Here is a 6,000-nt window from a genome sequence, read left to right on the forward strand (position 1 = left end):
CTTGCTTTTCAGCCAATTACAGCAAAAGAGCTTTAGTGATTTTTTTTTCTCCCCCTTCGCTTGCTCCTGGTGTATGTTTATATATTTATTTTACAAGCGAATGACAAGCATCGCTGAAGGTTAAAAAAGAAAAAAATGCTGAATTTCATAGTGCGTGTAATGTCAATTCTTTTCCATAGCAAGACTAATCAATAGAAAGCGGTTTGATCTTGTGCAGGACAAATACACTCATAGTTGACTAATATAGCTTCCTTGCCTGTTGCATTTCAGTTTTAAGGCTTTTTTTTGTTGTAATTTCATGTTAAGCATACAAACAGAGAGAAAAAAGATAAAAGCTATTAGGGTTCGACTTAGCAAACTAAATTGGGATTTCCAGTCAAGACATTTTTGTAGGATATTTTTACCTTCATAAAGTCACGTGAAAAAAGTACAATCAACTTCTTACATTTCTAAAGTTTTACATGTTAATACAAATAAATGAATAAATAAAGAAATACATAGGTTTGTTCCTTAACAGGTCTAATTTAGGTAAGTAAAGCCCTACGTGACATTTTAAACTATATTTATTATTTATTATCTTTAACAAAAACCAAGTCGAAATACAAGAGGTGTAAGTGAAAAATGAATTACAAATCATGATTTGGGCCATTGCAGCACTTGATTGATTGATTATATTCTGTTTCAGTTCCTTTTGGTCGAGCTTTAGCTGTCCAGCGGTGGGCTCGAATTTGGAATATCTTTCGACACAGAAGATTTCATGATCGGCTCAAAGTCCATAGCAGCAAGACAAGCTGAAATCATCCCCTCAAATGTTACTGTCATGAACTTTAACATTTAACATGCTTAACATGCATCGCATGTTCAGATCTTGGGGTGAACTTTCTAAAACATCAACTGCTGGAAAGATTTGCAAGATTTTCTTGGATATTTTCCACTCATGGATGACCCGAGTCTGATTCTGATGGAAACGTTAGGGGTATACTAAGTATTTTATACACTAATTCAGATTTTTGATGAAGTTTTTATTAAATGAATGATGACACCATTAAAAATCTGGTGGCCTGTTTTTCATTTGAGGTTTAATTAACAGAATTTAAGACGTGTTTTAAACACCTCGACATATAAAATGTTAAGCATGAAAGGCAGTAGGTGATATTTTGGTTGTGTGTTTAATATTTTCACTTCTTTGAGAAGTAGTCAATTGTAATTAGATCTTCAGTAGAAGAGATGACTGTTGTTCTTGACATTAAAGTGACTTTTAAAGTTTAAATGCAGAGAAATTATCTAATTTTATCAGAGTTTATCAGAGTTTGCAGGCCAGATGGTTGGTCCCTCTCTACCTGTTTCAGCTTTTATGCAGTCAGCGTCTTTGCTTTCCTTCTGGCATTAATCTGGTCTGTCCCATACTCTCAACCTTCGTACTTGTTGCTGCATATTCAGTAATTGGTTTAGAAGCACACACACTTAAACCCATCATACAATAAGGAGGTATGCTGCATTTCACTGTACACGCCATATGTAGAGCTTTTTCAGCTTCCTTTCAGCCAAAATATGATGTTAGATACTGTATGCTTAACCTTATGTGTGTTTTAGGCCACAGAATCAGTATCAATACAATGTCAAATCCTATGGCAGCCACAAATGCGTCAAGGAATGCATCCAGAGTGCCCAGCCTTGTTGCATTCTGGTGCTAAAGTGACCAGAGCAAATATCCTCCTAAAATACTGGATAAGATAAAGCAGTCGTGTCAGCTTTGCGTCACTGTGGTGATTGGTTGTAGTAATGCTGCAGATATGCTTGACAGGGTGAGTGCAGACTTAGCCAACAGTGTGTCTGCCACCAAAAAAGGAACATCCCATAGATTTTATTGTTCTATCTCTCATAAAAACAAAACCAGAAGTTACACAAGTGATAATTGTGCATAAAAGAAGTTGCACCACAAAATGCACAGTGTTCCAAAACAAGAGAGCAGAAGAATAAAAGGCTCAATCCACCAGTGTAAATTCAGCCACGCCTAGCAGTGGGAACGGAAAGGAAAACTGCTTAATGTGAAAAATAAAGCCAGAAACACTCCAAGGGAAAGTTAGAATTAGGATCCTGAAAGATTTATGCCTCCTTTTTATTTATAATTTGTTTTCTTTTCCTTATTGCAATTGAGTTGCAACTGAATATTTGATGAAGACAGCCTAGAAGTAAGAATGTTATGTCAGCAAGGAAACAAAGAGTAAAGAGAAACTACTAAGAAATGTATTTTGCAAAGTTTGTGCTGTGGAGTAAACTAACATGCTTTTGCTTTCATTAGTGGCTTGTTAATTGAATGTGGGGGGAGTTTGCTATCTGCAGGTTGTGCTGAGCCCTGGCGAGGCTAGCTGCGCCTTTCCGTATGCACCGCGCTGAGTGCTGGGTACTCTCCGTGCACAGAACACCATCTGCATTTTGCTGTTAACGCGCCTTCATATCCAAGGGAGGATTAGGAGAAAATCCCCAGGTTTTTTTCAACCAGTTGACAAATATCAGATTTGTCTCTAAAAAATTAGCTCCATCTATATCTTCTACCATATGACACACAAAAAAGATTATCTTTAATACCCAGCCAGCTTGGGTGTGGAAAAAGCAGATTAAAGTTTCAGTTTGGTCATATTTACGCAGCCACTTCAAATACAAGACTGCCTGAATTACACAGTACACAGACCTCTTCACAAAAAGCGTCCCACCCCCACCCCCCCCAACAATACACCCACATCCACCCCCAAGCTTTACCTTCCAAAAACAAGATGTCTGCCTTGAAACAATTAGACATCATACTTAAATAATTCATCATTTCCCAGTCACTCTTTCTCTACTACGTGTCCTTTAAACAGACTGATCGAGCTGCCAAAGGGGCTAAAGTGAATAACAGCAGCAGGTGCCTTTTCAGATGGGGCTTTGTAGTCTGCAGAGGGTGCTGAGCTGTTATTTTGGTGGCCCACTGGTGAGGAGCAGGGGGTGGCTGGGAAATGGACCTGGTTGCTGACCCGAGACCCCTAAGCTGTCCTATTAGCAGTCATATATCTTAACATTGCCGGTAGTAGATCCTGGATTCATTTGCATTCACAGAGATGAAATAAAGCAACACAAAATTCCGCTGTGGTCACCTGTGAAGTTAAAGAGGCCAAAACCTTACTTTAATCTCCCCTGGAGAGTTTAAGAAACTTACCGGTACATCCTAAAAATAAACTCCTGTGACCCTGATGGAGGTCATTTGTGTCTGTAGTGACAGATTGTAATGCCGGACATGCATGATTATTACCCATCAGCATGCATCAGAGGGATTTAAACATACGAGTACTGTAAGATGCTCCTTAAGCCTCTACTAAGTCAGTGTGTTCTTCCTGACCATTTCATTATCAAATACATAATCATCATCTGCAGAGGACAGAACCAAAGGCCTAAGGCCCTACCTGGTGTCCTGGATGTCGACTTCCCTGCTTCCGCTCAAGACCACTGCCCCACCCAGAGGTTGCTTCATGAACACAGGAGCCCCATAAATGAAATTAAGGTGTCAATTAGTCAATTATGGCATAATAACTCTGAGGGCAGACATTTAGAGACAAAGAGAACCTCAGCTAAGTTCATTTCCTCCAGCCCAGGAGCCTAGCACTTGGCACACGTCACTCCCCACCCAGACTCGCTGAATAAGGGCCCCAGTGCTCTCCCTAATGTTATTTTCCCCTGGATATCTTTTTTGATCAACAATTTCCTTTCATGGGTTTGTTTTTCAGATGCAGGGGATATACTTTTTTCTCTCCCCAATTTGGCTAGGGAGAATTTTATAATTTAGTAATTAAAATCTTTGTTAGGCTTTAGAAATTGCAGCTAATTGAATTTAATGGGAAGATGAATTTCAATTTTATTTGATTAGCAGGACCCCTGGCATAGGTATTTATGGAAAAAACTCTACAAAAATATGCTGTGTGGGCTAAGATGGCATAATAGAATTACAGATAATCGGATTTCACCGTCATGAATTTCACTCTAATTTCACTATAATTTTCCATTAGATAGCTGGTTTACAAATATTTGCTCATCTGCGATGGGAAAGGCTATCTGTCTAAAATGATTACCAAGCGAGCCTTCAGAAATATGTCCCCTTTTTTTTCTCCTGCCTTTTAAAACCAGATTGCGAGGGATCAAAATTAGGAAGATTGCATTATGGATGTCTGCATCCGGGAGAGCAATGGGGGAGATATGATGATTACGGCTGGGGGATGAAAGCAGTGTCAAGAAAAATGTATGACTGAAAAACATAGGCCTGTTTTATCTTGAAAATCTTTGCACTCAGCACACGGCTACACAGAAATGGGCTATATCATGATTCATCAACTATCAACACACACAAAAGAAAGCATGTTGACATGCAAATATACCTTATACTTCATGCAAACTCAGTGTTAATTACAGTCGGCTATTGTCTGTGATGAGATTTTGCCATCGTGTATGTATGTGGATGAATATTGTATACAACTAAGGAAAAATGATGCGAATCGAATGTGAAACTCGAGAATCGTCGTCACAAGCGAGGCAAACAATGATCATCGAAATGTATTGTGTTGGTGTGATCATTATTCTGACTATATTTGTGAGTACGTTTAATATTCAGCTGCTTCTCTGCTTAAAAATAAATATATAATAAACTATGAGCAGACGTGAGAGGGAATAATATTCCACATCACAGGCATTCCTCGAATAACACCAGGGTGAACTCTTGTTGTAGACTCACTTTAAAAGAACCTGCTTGAGAATTAAGCTTTTACACATTCAATTTCCTGCCAATTTTACACAACATGACAGTGAATAAACAACAGCTAACTGTTGGCTGGAAAACACAAACTGTTTTAATTTGTTGTCTTCAAAGTTAGAGCTCTTGTTGAAGTGGCTGATGTTGCTTGTGTGACCTCATGTTTGTCTCTCTCTCTCTCTCTCTCTCTCTCTCTCTCTCTCTCTCTCTCTCTCTCTCTCTCTCTCTCTCTCTCTCACACACACACACACACACACACACACACACACACACACACACACACACACACACACACACACACACACACACACACACACACACACACACACACACCACCTGGACACCCACTGCTGGTTAGGACAGCACCCCACTCCACGACAACTCACACCCACTCCATCCCATTCGCTCGCTCATTTCTTGCCCTGCACTGCCAGAGAGCAAGCAGGGTTCAAAAACACAATCTGACTTTCGGCAGAGGTCAGATTTCTCACTCGGCATGTCTCTGGGCTTTAAGCACAAAAGCCACTGAATTCACATCTTTCAACTGGGCCGTAGCTTTTGTCCTGGGGAATGGAGGACTCGGAGTGGGCCCTGCAACCGACCAGCCCCTCCTGGAGTGCCCTGTCAGGGGCAGCCAAACGTCTGGCCCGGCAGCCCTTTGACTGATGTACCCCCACCATGTCACATGAACAGCAATGCACACACACACACTCGCATGCATACACACTCCACCTTGCCCTCAACATTCTCCCGCATGCACCATACAATACCCTCGAAGCACATCAAACGAAAAGCCCCACAGCTCCTTTTGAAAAGTAATGGTTTCACCCCCAAAGATGGCAGCTCGAGGTCCAGAGGGCTGTAATGCATGGACGACAAACCGACAAACCCCTCCCTACTGTGGACATTGTTACATGAAAACATGAACCCCCCCCCCCCCCCCCCCCGTGCACAAAAGTGTCCCCCGATATATAGTTTGCTTATATTGAGATCGTTTTCATGTACATTTATTTGACATCACTTTCCAAGTAGATGACTAGGATTTATAAACATGTTACCACTGTTGCAAAAGGAGTACTTAAGTCAGGGTTTTGAAGTAATGATCCACAAGGGTATTATGCTTTACCAGATCTCACTAATCCGACAAACATAGTATGTTGTTTATGCAATATGCAATGGATAAAGGAAAAGACTGACAGCAAAAGATTTTATACCCCACCTTT

General features: G+C 40.5%; 1 long non-coding RNA gene across 1 annotated transcript in view; it reads left to right on the plus strand.

The window, feature by feature from the left end:
- LOC133457292 (uncharacterized) overlaps positions 1 to 806 on the plus strand; it is a 101,741-nt gene extending 100,935 nt beyond the window's left edge. Inside the window, exon 5 of the long non-coding RNA XR_009783854.1 lies at positions 686 to 806. This is a non-coding gene — a long non-coding RNA (uncharacterized LOC133457292). The remainder of the gene's footprint in view (positions 1 to 685) is intronic.
- Positions 807 to 6,000: the final 5,194 nt, after the last annotated feature.

Source organism: Cololabis saira, chromosome 12, assembly GCF_033807715.1.
Source record: "Cololabis saira isolate AMF1-May2022 chromosome 12, fColSai1.1, whole genome shotgun sequence".
NCBI lineage: Eukaryota > Metazoa > Chordata > Actinopteri > Beloniformes > Belonidae > Cololabis > Cololabis saira.